Raw genomic sequence first — 23,176 nt, 5'->3', positions numbered from 1 at the left:
AATAATAATGATAATAATAATAATAATAATAATAATAATAATAATAATAATAATAACAACAACAATGGCAATAATAATAATAATAAAAAATCTATCAGTAACTGAGCAACAAAACACAGTCGCTTTCCAATACTTTCGCACATATCTATAGTATTAAAGACAATTAACGATCCAGTAACTCCCATTATCTTTAAAGTGATAGTTCGGCTTTTTTTGACATGAATCTCTATTTCATCCTCACCTCCAGTGGTGTGCGATCATCACTGACTTACCCCTGATAGCGTTCTGTGACACGAGTTCTGGTCCGGTTTTGCTCAAGGGGAAAATAGTCCGGCAAGCTGTCTGTCGTCATGTAAATAAAGCGTTTTTTATCTGAAAACAATTTGTGTTCAAAAGAGAGTGATAAATTTGCATCACAAAACTCCCTCCTGAAAAAAAGTCAGACTCCATTACCGCCGGGCACTATTTTTCTGTTCGTTCGTATCACTGCGCGTCGCTCCGCACACAGCTGATAGACGCGCTGCAGACAGCTGATAGTCGCGTCTTCCGCCATCGAAAAGACTTGTAGATTAGTGTGCGTCTATCAGCTGTATGCGGGGCGTCGCGCAGTGATACGAACGAACAGAAAAATAGTGCCTGGCGGTAATGGAGTCTGACTTATTTTCAGGAGGAAGTTTTGTGATGCAAATGTATTACTCTTTTGAACACATATTGTTATAACGCTTTATTTAGGTGGCCCAAGTCAACTTGCCGGACTATTTACCTCTCGTCCAACATCGGACCAGAGCTCGTGTCACAGAACGCTGTCAGGGGTAAGTCAGTGCTGATCGCACACACTGGAGGTGAGGATGAAATAGAGATTCATGTCAAAAAATCCAAACTATATCCCTTTAACTACAACGTCACAAAAGTGATGTATAAATTGGTCTTCAACATTTGCCACCAAGGATTTCTCATCATTGAAAGAAGCCAAAGTGGTGTTCAAATTATGTGTCTTAAAATATATTGTAATATTGTAAACAAAGTACTGAATATTCGTGTTTGTTACAGTCTTATCATCATCATCACCTGCATCATAAAGCGATCATACACTTCTTTTCTGTCACTTCAATTCTGTGTGATGTTACATTATGGACAAGTGAGGTGGACAACTTCCTCGGACCTGCAGCCGCAGATCAATCTGATGGGGTTGATGGAATTAAACATGTATTCATTGGGTGCAAGCGAGGCTGCGCAAACCTCTGGCCAGCACAGAACCACCAAGTTAGACCGTTTTGCCCGATTCCGCCCCTCTTTTCCGTTTTTCCAGCATTATTTTCAGAGTGTATATGTACATCCTGATGCATAGAAATTGATTATCCGACCTCTGGTAGATTTAAACAAACATTTCTGAGTTGTGTATCAGATCGCCTACAGATCTAAAATAAAATAAAATGGGGGGGGGGGGGGGGGGTGATATGCCCACATGTAACAAACATTTACTAATATTACTTCACTTATATTGAGGATTTTAAAAAAACAAAAAAAACAGAATGAAGAATGCAGTCAATCTCCGGGTTAGTCAAAATTTTACATTCGGGATAACCCGTTACTCCTGTATACGTAGCCCGATCTAAACCGCAATGACTGCATGGAAACACACAAATTCAGTGCAATTTATAAAGTAAATTACCCTGAGGTTCTCTACATACCTCCCAATACCTGAGTTTAATAATAATCCAAGGATTAACCCTTTACAGTATGTTGAAAGTAACCGTCACCGCCACACTGACATTGCCACTCATCTAATTAAGCTAATGGGACACCCTGTGTTGTTAGTGTGCAAACATTTACAATCCCAGTCAGGAGCCACTTGGGTGGGTCCTGTCTGGCAAAAAAAAGAGACCGACAATTAAATTACAGCTTTACTATTGCTTATTTTCTGGGAATCCACTGTGAAAGCGGCTAGAACAAAGGGAGCTGACTGAGATGCTTCGACAACCAGTGTTGCCACAGTTACCTTGAAAAAGTAACTTAGTTACTTTACTGATTACTTGGTTTTAAAAGTAACTAAATTGTGTTACTGATTACTTGATTTTAAGAGTAACTAAGTTAGATTAAAAGTTACTTTTTTTAGTTACTTTCAGCAGCTGCCGATAACACCATCTCAACATAAAAATAATGCGGTAGAAACGGAGTTCCAAATATTTTATTGAAAGTGCATTTTTAACATGAAAATAAAAAAAATTTTTAATGAAAAACAAAATAGGCAGTCTCTCTTGACTTCTTGTAACATAAATACTTTTTATAAAACAAAACATAAAAATCTATCCAGGTTGAAAATGAAAATCCCCTTAATTCCTCTATTGTTTGTTCCGCTATTCCAGTGTGTACACTTGAGTCGACTCGTGCATGCTGAAAACGTAACTTGTCTGACGTCACTCCCCCTGGCGAGAGGGCGGAGACGACCTCATCCCATAATGCTTCACGGACCAGTTGAGGATGGAAATAAATTATTTTTTTACCACTTTTATGGTCCATAATGTACACTTTTTTGTTGCGTTGTGTGCCTGTTGGTTAATAAAACTAGTAGTAAAATATCATCACTTTTGTTTTGAATATGCTAACCATTCACGACCAGACCATGGCTAAATTCAGTGTGGCGATCAATGACTTCCGCCTCATCTTCGTAGTTAGCGGCAGTTGTTTGTGACTGTTACAAAAGTGAGATATTTTGCCTTCTTCATGAAAATGTGGAGTAACTCATTGAATCTCTGGACAGTAACTTTAATCAGACTACTTTGTAGAATAAAGTAACGCATGAGACTACTAGTTACTTTGAAAAGCTAATTTTTCTGAGTAACGCGTTACCGGCAACACTGTCGACAACACAACTCACCTTCACATTGCATCCTAATTATCATTAGAAAGTTATGACAGACATATTGTATGGATAATGTTAATATTAACAGATTCATACATGATTCAAATACTAACAATGTTGAAACACTACTTACAAATGTAAAATTTAAAGTTAATAAATCCAAGCAAACCAAGAGCTGCATAAGCCCCAGATTTATTTATGACACAACTGGGTGCACAAATCCTGTTGTATTTGCAGTCTGTGTATTTGTAGTTTTCCTTCATTAAAACTTGCTTTGAAAAGTGAAGTCATGAAATGTGCAAAAAGGTACAACTGACTGATGTTTTTCATCAACAGCTTCCTCTCGTCGTCCTTTGTGATCTTGTTTTAATTCCAGACTTGTTTCTGTCATGTCAAAACAGCGTGTGGCTCCAAGTATGTGTCAAGTCAAAAGGCGGCCTTCAGCTCATCACCATCCTCCTTGAAGCTTTTGTGCATATCTGAGTGCCTCCGATGTTTGTCAGTGAGAGCAGACTGGGCTCTGGTTGTACTGCTTCTCCTCAGCCTTTTCTCCCTTGTCTCGACAACAAAGCGGAGCAGAAACAAGGAAGAAAGAAACCACATGAGCTGCCAAAGCGCTGAGTTGAGGATGCTGAGAACTGTCTTGGCAAGCTCAGGAATTTTGGAGTCTTCAAAATTGAAGGGGAAAAAAAAAAAAAAAAAAGTTCTTTATGCATCTTGCCTTATGTTAGCCTTTACATTTCTGTTCCTCTATCACACTGGCCGATTGCTTTGGTCTGTTAGTTTGTCTGTCCACAGTCAGCGGTGACTTTTACTTTTGCAGACACCCAGTGGAGTATTCAGCCTTGAAAGGTTATGCGAGATTTTGACCCACAACCGTTCTATTCTCTCTCTTGCCGCATTTCCCTTCCATCAAAAATTCCGCCATGACATTGAATCTATTTTGGCTTCAAAAGCAAATCCTGAATATATTTGAGTCCGCACCAATGAAAAATACCCGTGTCTGCCATTGCACTGCTGCACATGCACATACCTAGCATACGCACACACACACAAACACAGCGCCCAAAGGAAAAAAAAAAAAAGAAAAAAAAAAGAAATGAACCAACCACGACCGTCCTGTACTTTCAATGAAACCTCAATATTTTATGAGCACACCAAAGACAAGATATCTGAGGACAATCCTCTGGTGGTAGATTCTTATTTTTAACATTGCAGCTATCACAGTCACCCCTGGTCATCCATATGTGGCATAAATAACACCATAAAGAGAGAAAAAAAGAGGGATTGTGGTCCAATTTAAAAAATAATGAGGCCTTAACTGTCTTTCATGTATCAACATGAGGAAATAATAGGCAATATGCAAAAGTAATAGTTTTAGTACAGCAGTAGTGGAAAGTAAAGCACAAATAGTTTGTTACAGTACTTGAGTAGGCAGTATTCATTTTTCAGACTTTTTTTTTGTAGTTTTACTTCCTACATTTGAAAACAGATATCTGTACTTTCTACTCATTACGTCATTATAATACAAGTAGGCTTTATCTTATCTCCAACGACCGCACAATGTAAAAAAAAAAAAAAAGTTCTAAAAGCTAAATTCTGACAGATCAGGCTGAACTGACATCTGGGCAAAACAAAACACAACAAAAAAAGTTAACTAATATAACAGCTGAAAATATACAGTCCACCTTGCCTGTATGAATTATTTCATGTTTTATTAAGACAACTAACCAATCCAAATAAATCGTTCTTGTAATGAAAAAAAAAAAAAATCTCTTTCCCAAATCTGTTGTGTCATGTTAATGATTCCTGTTTCTCCACATGGCACTATTGTCTCAGTTTTGTTTTTTTTCTGATTTACAAGCCTCAATCAATCAACAGTTGATTTCACATCTCTAAATTTAAGTTTCTTAGTGAAAGCATAAGGCAAGTTAAAAGAGGGAAACAATTTTGTGTGGAGAGATTTGGAAATGGAAATCCAATGTGCTAAGTTATCAAAAATATGTATTGTAAATAATGGAATGTTAAAAAATACTATTAAATTATTTTTTTTTACTATTATGCAATTCAGAGTCTGTATGATTTGAAACTGAACTACATAGTACAGTATACAGCAGTATGTATTGTTGTAAATTGGATGGCAATTTGTGCATTGTATGTTAAGAGTTCGGCGATGCCGAGTAGACTGGATCCCAAAGCAGACACACAAAAGAGGTTTACAAAAAGGTTTATTAAACACAAGGCGCACGCAACATGTGGACCAAACGAAAAGCCGCTCGCACAGTGCGAGGGAGGAAAAACACCACAACTGCTCGACAATAGGTCGGCCTCAAAGTACAACACAAAATAACTTTTGTACAATATACGAAAACTTCATCCTTACGTTAGCAGAGATAAACATGACTGACAAAACCCGTAAGTACATAAAATTCACAAGCACTAAACACAGGCAGCTGATGTGCACATGGGAGAAAGCAAACAATCCTTTAGCACCAGCAGACTGCTGCCGCCTTAAATACCTGCTGATTGGTGATGGGTGACAGGTGTGATCCCAGGCACCTCCCACCACTAACTAGTACTCTGCATTAGGGCGCGACAAAGCACACCAGAGAACAGACATAACACTGTGATAGATACAAGTTTCATTCTCAAATTTTCAGACCTTATTAGCACGTCACATAAATTTTGGTGATTATCAGTTGCGTTGTTTGGACATAAATCATAGGGGTGTGCCAAAAAATCGATTCATAAAAGAATCGAGATTCTCATTTATTAATCAAATCGAATCGATATTTAATATCCAAAAATCGATTTTATTTAAATTAGAAATGAAGAAGGAGAAAAGGCACTTGTAGCCCACATGCTGTTTTTGTGGAAAAAGGCACTTACAACACAAAATGAAAAAATGTTTAAAAAAAAAAAAAAAGACACTTTATGTCTCTATTTGTCATTTTGTCTTGCAAAGCAGACTGGAGTAGATCATGACAATGTTGTGCATATATGTACATTGAGGCAGAAATCATTCGTCAATCAAATAATTTTTAATCGAAAATCGCTTGAATCGAAAATCGATTCTGAATCGAATCGTCGACCCAAAAATCGTAATCGAATCGAATCAGTCAAAAAATTCCCAGCCCTAATAAATCATAATAATCCTAAATTGATCTTGCACTGGGCGATGTTAGCAAGATAGTGGCACTAATATTCGTCCAATCCGTTTTCTGCACCACTTCTTTTAATTCAGGTCACGGATTAACTAACTAACTCAGTTGACTTTGGGCAAGAGGCCACCAACCATCCGCAGGCCACATGTTGACAATCAATCATTGACACTCAAATTTACAGTACGTTACACCTTTGGATAATTTAGACTTTTAAAATCTTGAAAAAACAATTGCATGGTTTTGAAATGTGAGAGAAAGCTGGAGTACCCAGCGTAAATGAAAGCACATGCAAACTCCACAAAGGAAGGTCCGAGCCAAGAAGTTCGAATGAATATATAAATTAGGAGCGACAAAGAAAATCTACCAATGAATTATTGTCTTGTTGCCAACTTACCACAGTATAATACAACTCTTACAACTAAGCTGGTTGGTTTTAATTTCCCAGTGTGGCTATAACTGTTTCATACAATTGAGGACAGAATGGGTTGGATTTAAGAAATGGCCCCCATTCTTTGAGCAAAAAGTGTGAATTGTATGTGCACCCAAAAATAAATAAAATGAAAGCAAGAGTAATGCTTCCAAGATCGGACTGACCACCAAAGAAAAGATGGAGGACATATGAGGACGATGCCCCATAGGAACATTCTTCACCGTCTGTGAGACAAGCTGGTTCTCTCCAACCATCCATTATAAATGGAGTGGAGCGTCACCCATATGCCTCATCCTGCTCTGGGCAGTCAGCGTGAAATATTCACCTGTTACACTCCTTAAGTAGAGAGGCCGATAAATGGAAATAGAGGAGCTGAGGGAGCTCCTCTGTCTCCAAACACTGACGCCAGCTCCAATTCGAAATGAACCTCCCATTCCACTACTGCAGCCACATAGTCAAGACTGAGTACAAACATTCTGTTTGATCAGTCAAGCCCACGCAGAGGATGACTGAAACGTTATTCATCATTTTCACTGTCCCAAACTGTTCTCCATGTACAACTTCCTACTTAGCATGGTCATATATTTAATAGTGCTTAGTAGTCACGTGACAGTCTACAGGTGCAAAAATGTTTGACTTGGCTTGACGAGAAATCTGTCCGTTGGTCTCGCTACTGTATAACCATAAGGTGGTACAGCCTAGGCCAACCTTGGATTTGAGCTCATTTGTATGGGAGAGGACCACACCCTTAACACAGGGTCAGCAGCTTGTTACAGCAGCTCTGACTCGGTTTCAAACAACCTCAGGCATATTCAACTTTCAAGGCCCCAGTGCATTTTATTGGTCAATGTATACAGCTTTTTGGCACTACACTGACTAATACGTCATAATGCAAAAAAATAAAATAAATAAATAATCATGGGTATCATTTGCCAAACCTAAACAGATACGTACAATGAAAGCTTAAATTGACCGCAGAGCTTCGTATTTTCAGATTATTATTAAATAATTGTTTAACAGCAATTAAATATTTGAGCAAGAGCAGATCTAACTACAGTAAATCTGAATAAAAGCAATAATCAAGAGATTGTTGTGTCATTGTGATTCTTAGACATGATTTGAATGACTGAGCAATCGATTGGCAATGTGCAAAATGATGTTGGCCGTAGGTGACAATTGCTCATTCTGATTGGCTGTTAGCTAGCAAATCAGTGCATGAGATAGAAGTAGATCAACATAGTAGACAAAAGCCAAGAAATGGACATTATCTAGTAAATTAAGCAGTGCTGTCACTATTTAATATTTTCAGAATTGATTAATCAACTTATCGGATTCATTTTAATTTTGCATTAAAGTGTATTACAAAATCATGTATTCCCTGATTACTGTTTATAAACCAGTGATTGGTGTTTATTAAGGATACAACGGTACAGGTAGATTACGGTACGGTCCGTACCTCGGTTTTTGGGCCACGGTTTCGGTTCGGTTTCGGTACATGATTTGTGCATAAAGAGAACTATTTTTTTCCAGCCAAAACTTCTCTTTATTTTTCTTGTCAGCAAAAATTACAGTTTTAACACTACACAGTATATGTTTACATAACAATAATAGTAATAATAATAATAATAATATACAAAAAAATCCGTGTACATCAGGGCAATGACGCAAAAGCTGATACCTATTACCTAGTATCGCACTCGCCTGTTCTTAGTATTTACAAAAGCAGCACATTGAGTGAAAATGAAAACGCAGCTTGTCAGTTCTCAATAGAACAATTGAGTTTGTCATTGCAATTGGCGGAGTCAGGCCTATCACCTTTAAAGGCCGAGATACACCAATCCGACGTCGGGAGTCGGACAGCGTTGGGTAGACAGCATGCGCCGTCCGATCGTGTATAAATTACTGTCAAAGTCAGATCGAGTTGGAATAGGTCGGCGGGGCGTTTCCACCAAATTTGCCACGTTGAATCGGCGTCGGGGCATTTGGTCACTGTGATTGGCTGTTAGCTAGCGAATCAGTGCGCGGGGCAAGAAGAGGAAGTGACAAACAACGTACAATGTTTGTCTGGACAGAAGATCAGAAAGGTGACTTTGTCTGTTTGGTTCAAGAGACACTGTCATTGTATGATATTACCGTTAAAAGGTTTGCCGACAAATGTATGAAATTCAAACTATGGCATAAAATGGGGACGCGACTGGATATAGCAGGTAAGATTGACTTTTATATACGACACTATGCAAAAAGCTGGAGTGTTTCATTCACGTGGGAGGACATCCTGAGAGAAAAGTAACTGGTATGAATTGTTTACGTTTTGATAGTTGGTTCTGTGTTGTCAGACAAACGCCCCACACAGTTTTAGACAAAAGAGAGTCAAACATTTGGGAGGGTTGGCTGAATGTGCTACATCTCCCTTCCTCTCAACAAGTATTATGAGCGAAAAAGAAAGTGTGGAAGTATGTGGAGGGAACAGACAATCTATGAAGGTATGGAAGCCATTAAATCCCAATGTTGAGTGGTAAGGCTGAGTCATTGATTCCAACGAGTAAGCTACTCTATAGAAGACGGCCTGGTGAACAAAGTTAACAAGATCAAAGCTTGAGTCTGGCAGTCTTGTGCAGCAGACATCATTAAATACCAGGGGACAAAGAAGAGGCTACAGAATGAAAGAACCTTGTTACTATTCATAGACTAAGGCCGGGAAGTAGTAAAAGATGGTACCGGTCAACAATGGCCCTCGATGACAACTGACTAGCCATGCAAAGGCTTCATAAAACAATTGTAATACAATTGTAAAATAGAAGAACGTGCCCGTTTAATCTCCTGTGTGTGCACTGTGTAAGTTAGAAAGATGTGCAGATTCTCATCAACTTGAGTGTATCACTTTGGTGTCGGGGTGGAGCAAGCCTGAAATGAGGGCGTTCCCTGTTTACACTGTACATCGCCTGGATCGTATTCTCCCAAAGACCGAGGCACCTCTCCTCTTGCACTCTCCGGAGGCTGTAATAAATCCAGCACCCCATGAAGGTGAAACATCATATTGTACGTTTTGAGTCATTTCACAGCCGCTGACGGCAGGTGATGACTCACCGGCTGATTCGAGCTGACGCGCGGGCGGGGACTACATTACACTGACGGCTAATCGTCGACATTATATCATATTAATTGGTGGAAAAAAAGTGTCAGTGCCAGCTGGCTTTTTTTTTCACCTGTGGGGAGCATTTCCACATGCTGAGGGGGTTTTGGTATTTTGAAGCACTGATCAGGACCAAATGCAGTCATTGTAATAATGGTGGCATGAGTTGGCGTGTAAGTCACTTGCGCAATACATTGCTTGGCAACCTTATCAACTATTACTCACTTCTATTTGTTCACATTATGAGCACAGTATTCTGATTAAATAACTTGTGCTGGAGTTATTACAAAGTGAATACAAAAACACATGCACATTCAAAGTAATATGTATACGAGCCATACACACGTCACTGCTAAAAACCAGGACAATTTTCAGATCAAGTTAACTTCACAAAAAAATAGTTGCAAAGTGAACCGCTACATTTCCAATGGTAGAATTTCCTAAATGAAATTCAAGCTAAAAAAAAATATAACTAACTGCTAAATCCTCCATGTAAAATTGTATGTGGAGCCACAAGAGCCAAATCTATACTTTAAATGCTCATACTATTAGCATTTTATCTCACTTGGTTACCTCCAGGAAACGTGGCTCTTTGGCATCACTTCACACTCCACTCACTCTATTGATTCTGTCCTAATGGATCTAAGTGGAATGTCAAGTATCTTTTTAACAGAATGTTCCCTGCTGTCTTCATTGATGCCGTCCTGCATGTTATTCATCAGAGGCTGCCCTCAAATGGGTGTTTGTCAGAAATATTTCTAAGGAAATTGTCTGCGTAAGGTCATAATACTGTTACTTTGTTGAATAACATTTTACATCCAATGCAGTTCTTTGGAATTAAAACGGTGTGGTATCGATACAATATGGGTTATATGCCACGGAAGATGCAGGACGTGATTTTGCACATCAGTTTGTTTCCGGTCCGGGTTGCGAACGCGCAACCGAGGGGCACAAAGTCAGAACAACAATTATTTTTGACGTTACATATGCCTCCAAATTTTTGTAGCTCTAGCTCCTTTGTACAACTGGGAATTCTTCAATAAGAAGGATTTTTTTTTCCCTTGCAAAAAGTGCATGCCACGGCAACAGCGTGCGACGAAATAAAAAGCTTTTAATAACTTTTCATCTTCAACATCTTAAGATGAATCACACCAAGTTTGAAGATGATCGGATAAACTCTGTAGGAGGAGTTCGTTAAAATAAGACCCCTATGACCCCTATGTATTTGTATTGTATTTGTATTTTTTGTAATCTCATGGATTACGTCTAAAAAAGTATCCAATAAAAGTTGTGTTTATGTCACACTTTGTAGCAAAGGTTTGCTTATTCAACCACAACTAGCAATGCCTTCCAAACAGGTGTTTTTCTCCCGACATTGCAATACTAATGAGGAAATCGTCTATTGAAGCATAAACACCATTTTAAAACCTTCTATCACATCACATTTACATCACATTTGGCATCATTTTGCTCCAACTCTGCTATCATAAAACGAAATAGGTGAAGCCGTTTTTGTGTATCCGCACTGTTTGAGGTAGTAAGATTTGACGAGACCGCTTGGGCATATCACTTATTGGCTTCTATTAGGCATAATTAGAGATGGAGAAGATTTGCTGATGAATGGCCTTTGAGAGTGTGTTCCAATTCAAAATTGTGTTTACTGGCCTAGGGGAAACGAGTCTTTCATCTGGTGCAGATAAGCGTGTGATTTGTAGTCCACTTGGTGGCCTCTTCTGTGTATTCTCAGGTTGGATTGTTGCCTTGCTTTCTTCCATCTTCTCACCCTCTGATTAATGCTGATATTTGCCTAAGCTTCATAGCTGGGATGAAAAAAGACTTGTGATAATGTCTTTTTCTTTCATTTGCTGTGTGTGGGTGTGTGTGTGCGCGCGTTCGTGTGAGCGTATGTTGGGACCAGGGCTGAGCTGTAGTGAAGTTAAGGTACGTTCACCTTATGTCATCTCCAACAGGCAGCATTACGCTGCTTAATGTGACACCTGCACTGAAATGGACATTTGAGAGATTATGCCATCCTATTAAAAATAATGTGTTAAAATAAAAAAATATATAGCAATTAACCGATTCATTGTTTGTTATTTTTCAGGGTGGCACAGTGGTCAAGCCCACCCCCTCACATGCTATCCACAGCGTTAGCTCCACAGGAGCTTCTGGGAGCCTATTAGCTTCTTGCAAGCTAGCTGGCGGCTGTGGCCTGGAGGGTTTAAGTGGGTATACAGTATTTTTGCAGCTCAAACATGTATGGGTGTGTAGGCATAAGAGATTTTAGATGTAGTGGTATGGTTGAAAGTTGACTTTGAAAGTTGAAAGTTTTTATTTTTTCTTTTATTTAGATTGTCAGTGGGGGAAAAAATGTTAAAAATGCAGATAAAATACAATTTGCTGTGAAATTTCATTAATATGGTTGCTTTAATTAAATGACAACATTTGAGACAAGGGCGGCACGATGATAGCTGTATACAAAATTGGCTTAGCAAACTTGTTTTGATTGGAACTGGTCCTGTTCGCTAGGAACGAAAGCTCCGAATAAAAACAAATACTTCTGTTTCTCCGCAATCACTGCACTACCCTAATTTGCTATTCTTTGTCATTGGGGGAGACGCGGTGCTGACTGGTTAGCACGTCCACCTCCCAGTACTGAGGACTCGGGTTCAAGTCCAGGCTCCGGCCTTCCTGGGTGGAGTTTGCATGTTCTCCCCGTGCCTGAGTGGGTCTTCTCCGGGTACTCCGTTCTCCTCCCACATTCCATAGACATGCATGGGAGGTTAATTGGGCACTCCGAATTGTCCCTAGGTGTGCTTGTGAGTGTGAGTGGTTGTTCGTCTCTGTGTGCCCTGCGATTGGCTGGCAACCAGTTCAGGGTGTTCTCCGCCTGCCCAAAGCCAGCTGAGATAGTCTCCAGCACCTCCCGCGACCTTTGTGAGGAATAAGCGGTCAAGAAAATGGATGGATGGCATTTGAGATTACCTATAGACCTGTCTTGCAAAAATGCAAAATGGTTATTCCAACTAACTCATTCGTAGCTAAATACAATCTGGGCGGGGTTGCCAGGATAGATGGAATTGAGAAAATATTCTTTTATTTTATTGTTTTTTTTTTTTTCTTTAAGAAATTAACGAACAATAAGATGCATTTTAGCAGGGTTGCCCCTTCCCTCACTATTCAAAGCAAATTTAAAGCCAGGTCATTTTTGCGTTCACTGGTTAATTCTCATATTAGTAATAGAGCCCTTGTCAATATTACAATTTTAGGAAGACTTATTCCCTGGAAAGACCAAGTTTGTACACTTACTTTTCAGATATGTACTGGATTAAATTAGATTATTAAAGGATTAGTAAACTATGAACAGTGACTGCCTTAGTACAGTCTTGGAAGGATTTTCACCACAAGGCAACCTAATTGATATGAAATGATCAACGAAATCCCACTCAGCTGTGACTACTTCTGTGCACATAAGGTGTGAAACAGTTTTAATCATTGCAACAGTCACATCATTAAATATGCATTGAAGGCCCCTCTGATACATTACGTTGGGATTTTCATTTCCATTTGATACGAGAGCAGCAGACTGGTGAAAGCAGAGAACAGAAGAAAAATCAGTATCAAAAGATAAATGTTGACAACAAACTGAAAACAAACGGACAAGCTGTATGCTGAGGATACACGAGGGAGTGTGATAGCTTTAAACTAGGGTTGTCAAAATTAAAGCATTAACTCTGGAGATTCATTTAAATTCTTTATTTAAAGTGTTAAAAATTAATTCCATTCTATTCAATGAGCAAAGAAAACTATGAAAACTTTGATTGTAAATATACTTTCAATTTGATGATTTTACATTAATCCCTTTTTACGAAGAAAATATACCAGTTTAAAGGTCTTTACCTACCACAAAACAAAAGATGAGGGCCTCCAAATATGGTCCAAAATTTAGTGTCCCAAACTTGGCATCCAAACTTTGAAGTGCATAACTCAAAAACCATTTGAGCTAGGAGGCTCAAACTTTTAGATTCTTTCATTTGGCATCATAGGGCACCAATAGAATAAAAAATCAGGCAAATTGAAAAAGTGTCACTGGGGAAATTCTGGGGGATTTCAATGAATTGACATGGAATGACCCATAATTAAGTTACTTTTTTACTTCTTATTCCACACTGTTTATATTTGTTGCAGTTTGTAGTCTGCAAGACATTTGGAATGTTTCCCTCTCAGGTAGCTTAATAAGATAATATGATTTAAATTAAACCAATATATGACGTAGTTGCTATTTAGTTTTATGTATTAGTTGTGGTAGTGGTATTTGATCATTTTAGGAGTTTGCAGAGAACATTTTTTTTTTTTAATCTAACAAAAACAGTTTTTAAAAATCGGTACAGTGTTCCCTCGTTTTCCGCTGGGGTTAGGTTCCAAAAAATACCCGCAATAAATGAAATCCGCGAAGTAGTTAGCTTTATGTTTTACAATTCTTATAAATGTTTTAAGGCTCTAAAATCCCCGACCGCACAATTTATGCACTTTTCTCATTGAGGCATTTACATGTTCTCACATTTCTCTCTTGTTCAAACATTGACAATGTTCAAACCTTCATAAATTTTATAAAATGGGTATATTACTGTAAAAAAATATGCAAAATTGCACTTGAATAAAAATCCGCGATACAGCGAGACCGTGAAAAGTGAACCGCGTTATAGCGAGGGAAAACTGTATATGAATCAAATCAACATCGCTCTACGGATATATCTGCAAATGAAAGCAGTAGTATTATTATATTGTATACATATTATAACCTATTGTCTTATGAGTTAAGCTATTTTTAGTTGCATTCATAATTGAAAACTAAAATCAACTACAATCTGAAAGACTTGAACCATACACTCGGTGCGCCCCACACAAGCATGGAGAAACAGCAATTTTATATCACAAATATATATTTTCCGCACTATAAGTCGCACAGCATTATAAGGCGCACCTTCAATGAATGACATATTTTCAAACTTTTTCCATATATAAGGCGCTACAGTAGAGGCTGGGGTTACGTTATGCATCCATTAGATGGTGCTGCGCTAAAGGGAATGTCAACAAAACAATCAGATAAGTCAGTCAAACTTTATTAATAGATTACAAACCAGCTTTCTGACAACTCCATTCACTCCCCAAATGAATAAACAGCTGTTTTATTATTTTCTCTGAGGTAAAGTATTAGTATTAACTAGCGATCCAAGATGGCGGGATCTTCTGCGCATGCGCGTCACCGATCGTGCAGGGTCACCGATAGCGTCTTGACAGCGAGACCTGTTGCGGCTCAATATATATAATAGTGTGCAATGTGGCCACAAAACATATAAAGGTGCAATTACTTCATACAGTTTTGTTGAATCCTTTTTGATAGTTTTATTTGAATGATGTGACTGCAGTACATACAACAATTTAAAAGAACACATAGCATCATGAGATTGTGACCAACATAAAGTTGAACAGCAAATAAACTTAAGACACGTGTATGTATGTAAAATAAAGATGATTGTTGTAGAATGATTACAACAATGATGTGTATACTTTTGATCTGATATTCAGCCTTCAATACAACAAGCTTCAGGTTGGCAAATAGAACACCCCCTTGAGGTGCATTTCATCTCACTGGATCAGGATTAGGACAGTCACCCTAATTCCAAGTAGACACAAAATAAGCTTACAATCTCAAGAGGTAAAGGCCACCTCACCCCTGAAAAAACAAACAAACAAAAAAAACACACACTCGCATTAGTACCTTTGCACAAAAGAGATCCATTTATCCTTGGCTGCCAAAAATGTCAAGGCCAACTTAAAGAAATTACACTTTAAAATCATTGACTGATGTACAGTACTTCTATGTTGTGTGGCTTTGTGGCTTTGAGTTTTGCTGGAGGTGACCAGGCATGAAATGCCATTGACACTCTCTGAAAATCTAACTGGCATTACCTTTTCTAGGCGATTAAGTGAGAATTTAAAAAAAAAAGAAAAAAAAAAAAAAAAAAAAGTGTCAATACGACTCAATGAAGTTGAACGGTCTTTGAGCAATTTGATTGTGCTTATTTAATTACAATGGCGGAAGCACCAGCAGCAGCCCACATGTATACATTTTAGCCTTCTCAGTCATATCACCTTAATGATTTACATTCGCGTTTTGATAGTTTTAATTTGATCACTATTCCACATGGAAGTGCGGAACTGTCAATCTGTAGTAACCATTTTTGACTAGCAAGTACATCCAAACGTTTGAACATATTTGCAGGCTAAATGAATTGAAGATTGCTTGATATTGATGTGCAAACCAAATCAACAGCAAAAAAAAAGAATCCTCATATTGTGGTCCTCAAGATAATCACTTTTTAGTGTTGAAACAGCTGTATATACAGGCACAGAATAAAATAAACTTTTAATCATTTGCTATGATTGTAAATGTGTAAAAAGAAAAAAAGAAAAAAAAACTGAAACTGCAGTGAAGTAACCATTCCTTTCCTGTTCGGTGACTGACTTATTGGAGGCGCTACCACAACAGTACTTGTCCTGCTCAAGACTTCCGAGATTACCAGCGACAGTATCCTTAGCCTGTATCTACATTTATACAAATGTAGATGCAGTTAGACATCAAAGGTTACAAACATTTTTGAACAACTTCATCTTGGAGCCGAATAGCATACTACTTTCGCTTTTTAAAGGTGGGTGCATTTGCACAACGACTCGGCATCTTGAAATCAGATATGATGCGTGATGACAATGGCAGCGGCTTTAAAAAAAAAAAAAATGTCAAAATACTTGGTAGCTACGTTGCTTTTGACACACCGGGTGGGAAAAGTGAGTGAGGAGTGTTAAACTTCACACCCTGTCTCACCTTCCCTCTATTCCATTTTGCATTTTGTCTGTCTCTGTAACAGCTCTGATAATACATTCAAAGACAGAATGTTGGTGGAACAACTGTCTTGCTCTTCCTTGTCAGTGTCATTTACACAGATCAGCCACCCAGAAAAAAAAGGAAGTTAAATCTCTTGTGTAACAGGAGAATAAAATTGATCAAATATATTGGTTTTCCGTAAATAGTATCATCGAAATACACCTGATTTAACCGTTACAAGGAGTTGCACACCAAAATAGCAAACAGACAAACAAACTGAACTCAATATAAATGTAAGATTTTGATTTTGTTTCCCCCTTTCGGCTGAATATTCAGCCACACCCAGACACACGCACACACATTTGAGGCATTGAGATGATAAGTCATTTTTCAGCCAAGCAAGGTCTGTTTCAAATGACGATGCCAGTCGAATCAGTCAACGCGGTGGAGTTGGCACATTCAAAAGACCCAGTCAAGCACATTGTGCCTCCATGAGTTAATTGGATGTGAAAGGACATGAATACGATTTAGATCCTTTAGTTCAGCGGGCGGAAGAAAGAGAGAACAGAAAAGCCGGACGGTGTGAAAAGAGATGGAATTCAGCAACCTAGCAGGTGGGATTACGTAGCACGAATTACGTAGTACCTGTGCAGTATATTAATTCCCCGCATCATGTGGCAAAGTTTTATCGACACTAATGTACTCGTATATTAAAAGAGTCAGCATCTAGCTAGGCGTAAAATGAACCAACTTTAGCCTTTCACAGTACAATACAGCTGAACCCTGAAACTGAAAGATATATATACATATGATGTGTTCACCCACACCTGGAATAGAATGTTGTAATCATGTGAAGTGTGGCACAGATTGTTCCGATTTTTCTTTGGCCTTTAAATCTGAAATCACAGTCATGTTGCCTCCACTTCAAGTTTTAGCCAAAGGGAAAGACGATGAGCTAACTAGCACATCTACAAAAGCAGAATCATTTTTTCTTTTAAAATTAAGAGTAAGTTAATTATGAAGTAACTCATGGACTCATGTCAATTTTGTTGATTGAAAATTACAATTAGTCCCAAGTCTGCATATGTTGTTATTATTATTGTTATTATTATTATTATTATTATTATTATTATTATTCATCCATCATCTACCACTTATTCGGGGTCAAGTCGCGGGGCAGCAGCTTCAGCAGGAAGCCCAGACTTCCCTCTCCCCAGCCACTTCAACCAGCTCAGGAGGGATCCCAGGTCGTTCCCAGGCCAGCCAAGAGACATAGGGGCCTATTCACTAAAGGTTTGCGTCGCCTTTGCACTGCGCTAACCGGCGAAAAAGGAGCAATTAGGGAGCGCCTAATTCACTAAACACGCGCAGATGGGGAAATCCGTCACTAAGTGCTCTGCCGAATAGATTGCGTGTTATTTGCGCGCATGTAAATGAGGTAATTTGCATACATTGACGCAAAATATGCCCACCCCAATGCAAATGAGACTCATTGATATGCAGCGTCTAATTCACTAACGTCAGCGCAAATAGCAACACCGCCTTTGCGTGACGCAAATAACGTTTTTGGAAAGCATGTATTAACCTGACGCACCTCGATCTCCGGCAGTGCATGCCATTTGCCGCACAACATGCGCGGCTGATCACGCAGAGAGGAGAGAAAGAGAGAGAGAAAAAGAGAGGGAAATATTTCCGTGTTAGTTTTGGACAATATAACGTAACCCGGGCTGATCGGCAATGACAGGTAGACATTTTACGATCATTCTTATGTAGATGCATACTGTATACACCCACGCCAACCTCTGAAAATATATTTTTTAAATACGATCGCAACAATAATTTGTACTTTATGAATGAATGACATCGTTGTCGTCCTCTCTGCTCTGTATAGCTTAATGGCGCTATAAACGCTTACTCTCAGTCCAACCTCGCTTTCTGATAATGTCATCTTTCTCGCAACTGTTACTATAACAACCATGTTGTTGGCGCAAATCCATTGCCATGTGTGGTAAATCAGGTGCAAATTTGCTCCAAGCTGTCATTTTTGTGGGCGTGTTTGCGCCGGTATATGATTAGAGCAATATCCTTAGTGAATAGGTGGGTAACTGGGCGCAGACTGCGGGTGCAGTTGTGGTGCAATATTTTGCGCTATTACCGGACGCAGCGCATTCTTAGTGAATATGCCCCTCAGTCTCTCCAGCGTGGCCTGGGTCGTCCCCGGGGCCTCCCACATGCCCGGAACACCTCTCCAGGGAGGCATCCAGGAGGCATCCAAACCTGATGCCCGAGCCACCTCAACCGGTTCCTCTTAACGCGGAGGAGCAGCGGGCAAACATTGGTTCTCAAATGGGTCTGGGAATGTTCATGCAGATATGTAGCAAGCTAACTGCTAACCATCAGCCTACACTTCTTGAAGAAGTGAGGGGGAATAATGTCAAGTAATGCACAGATATTAATTTTAAGATTGTAAATCAGTAGCTTTATGCTAAGGCCAGCCTCAGTGTTATATGTTAATATTAGCCCAATTTTCCAGACATTAAAAAGAAAATAAACATCAGAACAAATTTTTACTTCAGATGTAATGGGATTTATTTTGTTTGCCCTTTACCAACAGCCACCATCACACTCTTAGATCAATCATCACATTGTAAGTTACCAAGCCACTTCATCTATGCCATAGCTGATTTCAAGGTTTTTTTGTTTGTTTGTTTTGTTTTGTTGTCTTTCCTGGTCACCCTCATGCGGTGGACATGCTTCTCAAAGTAAAGTGTGCTGGCAGAAGTCACTGACCTCTGCTTCTTTCCCGACAGCATTGAGAGAGGTCGGGAAGCTGAAGGGCAGATGGCATTTTGATTAAAGCTTCTCCTCCGTTTGTTCTAACATGAATAATTCCATACGAAGGGAGTCACAAATGAGACAAAACAAAGGCTCTCTGGTAAGGTGGATTCTTGGGCCACGGAGAAATATCATCAATAGTAGGCCTACCAGAGCAACTTTATTTACAGTCATGAGGCACAAAAGAAATCTTTATAAACTTGGATTAAGTGTTGGATTTTGGACTTTCTGTGTAATGCATGTGTGTGTCATTGTTTTAAACTTGACATCAATTGTGGAAAATAGTTTTTTCTTTTTTTTCTTTTTTTTGGGAAAAAATCTCTGATTGTCAATATTTGTCTCAGTTTCTCTACAATTTGTAGACTACAAAAATGAAATGACTCGACTTTTACCTTAGCTCCTCTGGAATTGCGTTCCCTATTTGGTTACTCGGCCTCTCATTATAATCCTGCACTCAACCTTTCATTGCAGTTGACATATTGAATGGCTTCCTCCTTGCTGGTTTGTCCCAGTGGCAATTTTAAGTGTCGACAGGCAGATGCAATCCACAAGCAGATCCATGCTATCCAATGTTACCGCCAGCTTTCCCCAGAGTTTTTCAATCAATAAAGCAATGGGAGATTACTTTTTTACACAAGTAACCAATCACAGAAGGGTTGGGTAGCAGGTTAAACACTCGGGGGTATTTTCCTCCCCAACTGGAAGCCGCCACTGAAAGAGCACCCGTCTTCTGGGAATATTGGATGTCTTGCCATTGCACCGGGTAGAGAGAATACACAGATCCACTTGGAGTTGAAGCAGCAATCCTACTCTGAGGACAAGAAAACCATGTTCTTGACCTTGTGCCTTACTTACTGAGGAAATGTATCAATGTAATATATCAACACATGGCTCCAGGTAATTCATTTATTAAAATATGAATGCAAATCCCAATTAGGTGTTTTTTTAAGAATTTTTCAGCTTACCCAATCTTTTGTTGCCCTGTTACAACTTTTTAGCTTTTTGTTGTTGTTGTTGTTGTTGAAAGAGTTGCAGACACCAAATTCAAAATCAGAGAATATTTGCACACACACACACACAAAAAAAAACTACAACTTCCATCAGTTTGAACACCCCTTATTATTAGGGCAATTTTGCCGAAAACGCCTAAAAAAAGGTACACCCAAAGTAAATTTGAAGCTGTTCTTGAACCATTTGGAGTACTGTATCAGCATAGTTTTTTTTTTTTTTTTTTTTTTTTTTTTAAGATAACATAATTTCCACATATTCAATTGAGTAGATGTTGAATTGGATTTGCAAATCATTAAATTGTGTTTTTATTTACTTTTTGCACAACACCCCAACATTATTGGAATTGGAGTTTGTAATTACAGCTTAAATATGTTCTTACAATGTCAACATAGAAATAAGTACGGAGGAACTCAAAGACACTATTCCCTAATGCAGATAGACTGACTAATTTCAGGCCAAAGAAATTGAAAGAACAAAAAACTGTTGGTGCCAGTTGGGGGATAAGCATAAGCAGGAGTGTGAGTTCTCAGAAAATTCCCACCGTTGTCTCAACAAAGGAGAGGAAAACCCTGCAGAAAACCCTGTGATTTATAATTGGGCGTAAATTACTTTGAAAGTGCTTTTAAATTATATTCACTGCAGCTAATCAATCAACACATACTAAGTCTAGCCTCAAAATGGCATCTATCTTTCTTCATTGTGAATCCACCAAGTCAAGTGCATGCATGACAATTGGCGTTCCCCAATTATTTGTTTTAATCTACTATTTATCCTTATGTTTATATTTACTGTGACAGCAGGAAAAAAAGTATGTCTGACTTTTCACCACCTGAGTTTAAGATTTTGAGCTATCTATCTTGGTTCCACAACATATAACCTAGTGACAAAAATTGGGATTATGCCCTGCAGTGGTTGGTTAAACTAAACTAAACTAAACTTGCATTTATGCTCTTTGAGAATAACTCAACACTATTTGAAATTTAAAACTGCATTTCAAAGTGTGGATTTTCATTCATTTATAACTTAATACAGAGATGAATAGAAATCAAAATCATTTTTCAAACATGTTCATGTTCATGTTTCAAACAGATCCACCTTTTACATGAGCTTTGCCTCCATATTGGTCGCTGTATGATTCAACTTGATGCCTTTAGAACTACAATATCATTTTGTTTGTTTCCCTGCATTATCATACTTGAAACTATAAACAAGTGAGCTCCATGAAGGCATTTTATCCACGCAAAAAGAAAGATGAGACGTTTAGAGAAATAAGTTGAGATAAACATCTGGGAAAGTGATAAAAAAAAAACATTTTAGGAAAAAATAGAGTACCTTGAATTGAGAGGAAAAAAAAACTTTTGTTAAACATTTTGTGGTAGAAACATTACCTCATTTTCTATGAACATGTCAACATGGTGATGCTTGAATTTGAAATCACGTGAATTTGTGGCTGTGGCATTTTCTTATATATTCCTGTAAGCTAGCATTGTATGGTACACTGGAGATAAGACAACAATTAGCCCAAATTGTAAATCATGAGCAGAAGCAATCATGAATGGCCTCCAGCATTTACAATCACCTGCTAAACTGGCTGGCAGATGTGACAGTCTACTGCAACATATGGCTGGAACGACATGATATTTTATCCGTCCACCTAACCAATGCTTTAGCTTTAGCTTTAGCTTTAGCTTTAGCTAGTGCTCTTTTACACTTGGAACCCCCTTTGCGGGATATCATCGTAGTTTTCATACGCCTCCTTCAGCAATGCAAATTGCTGGCCACATTAGCCGCCATAGTGGGTACGCTGGAAAGAGAGAGAGAGAGACTATGCAGGAAAGATGGAGAGAACACACGCTGACAAGCACCTCGTGCGTCGGGAGGGGATCCAAGTGAGTCTGCGTGTGTTTGACCGGCACACTTTCATGTGCGCATGAGCAGCGCGGGCGTGTGCGTAATTTTCACTGGGGAGTTTCTGCAATCCTTTGGATCCATGATAACGTGCAGTGTGTTTGTGTGCTTCTAGGGCTGTGGAAATCATGGATACGCACGCCTGGGGGAATTGTGAATACTTCAGGAGGTCGTGGAGTATTTATGTGTGTAAAGACACAATGTTGTTGAATAGAAGGTGTTTCCTCTTCTATCAGCGGAAGAAAGTCAAGCAGCAGTAAAGCATCAATTTTGAAGATGCCTAAAAGATGGCAATGGGAGCAAGATGGCGGCATGGTGATGAGGAGGATGAGTGTGTTTTGTATGTCAGGGTGGCAGGCAGCTCACGCTTACTAAAGTCATTTGTGGGCGACTGTAATAGAAAGTACAGTGAGAAAAACAGGATACCGAGCACATCCACCTGCCCACACAAGTCGAGTTTCGGTTTGTTAGTGATGCGTGTGCTGGATGTGTGTACCCAAAGTGTCTTTTTCATCAGTCATCTTATTCGCGAATGCATTACAAGAACAAAACACCAATAGGATGTGGTCAGATTTTTGTTGTTGTTGTTGGAGGTAGTACGGTGATAGTCTGACATTTTTTTCATGAGCCAACTCCTTACCACACAACTATTATGCCGCTTTTCCATCGTGCCCGGGTACCACACCACACCACACCACACCTCACGCAACCACACCAGACAGCAACCGGCGGTTTTCCATTACAACTGGCGCATGGCGAGAAGGGGGCGGCAACATTTGAACCGTCCACGCCAAGGTAAAACCACAAACTTATTTAATATTTATAATTATTAATTATAGTTAAGCGTTGTTATAAAACGTTATATTTATTGTATAGACTGTATTTATGACTTTGGCGAAGACCGGCGGGCGCTTCTGCCTCTCTCGCTTAAAACAAGGAAATGGGC

General features: G+C 38.9%; 2 long non-coding RNA genes across 2 annotated transcripts in view; one reads left to right on the top strand and one right to left on the bottom strand.

Moving 5' to 3' along the window:
* LOC144026770 (uncharacterized) overlaps positions 1–23,176 on the bottom strand; it is a 127,007-nt gene that overhangs the window by 24,410 nt on the left and 79,421 nt on the right. The gene's annotated exons all lie outside the window — the stretch shown is intronic.
* On the top strand, positions 567–3,616 carry LOC144026740 (uncharacterized). The gene is made up of 3 exons (XR_013285288.1): positions 567–642; positions 733–812; positions 3,265–3,616. It is a non-coding gene; the product is annotated as an uncharacterized LOC144026740 (long non-coding RNA).

Source organism: Festucalex cinctus, chromosome 10 (genome assembly GCF_051991245.1).
Source record: "Festucalex cinctus isolate MCC-2025b chromosome 10, RoL_Fcin_1.0, whole genome shotgun sequence".
Taxonomy (NCBI): domain Eukaryota; kingdom Metazoa; phylum Chordata; class Actinopteri; order Syngnathiformes; family Syngnathidae; genus Festucalex; species Festucalex cinctus.
This window is presented reverse-complemented; position numbering and strand designations above follow the sequence as displayed.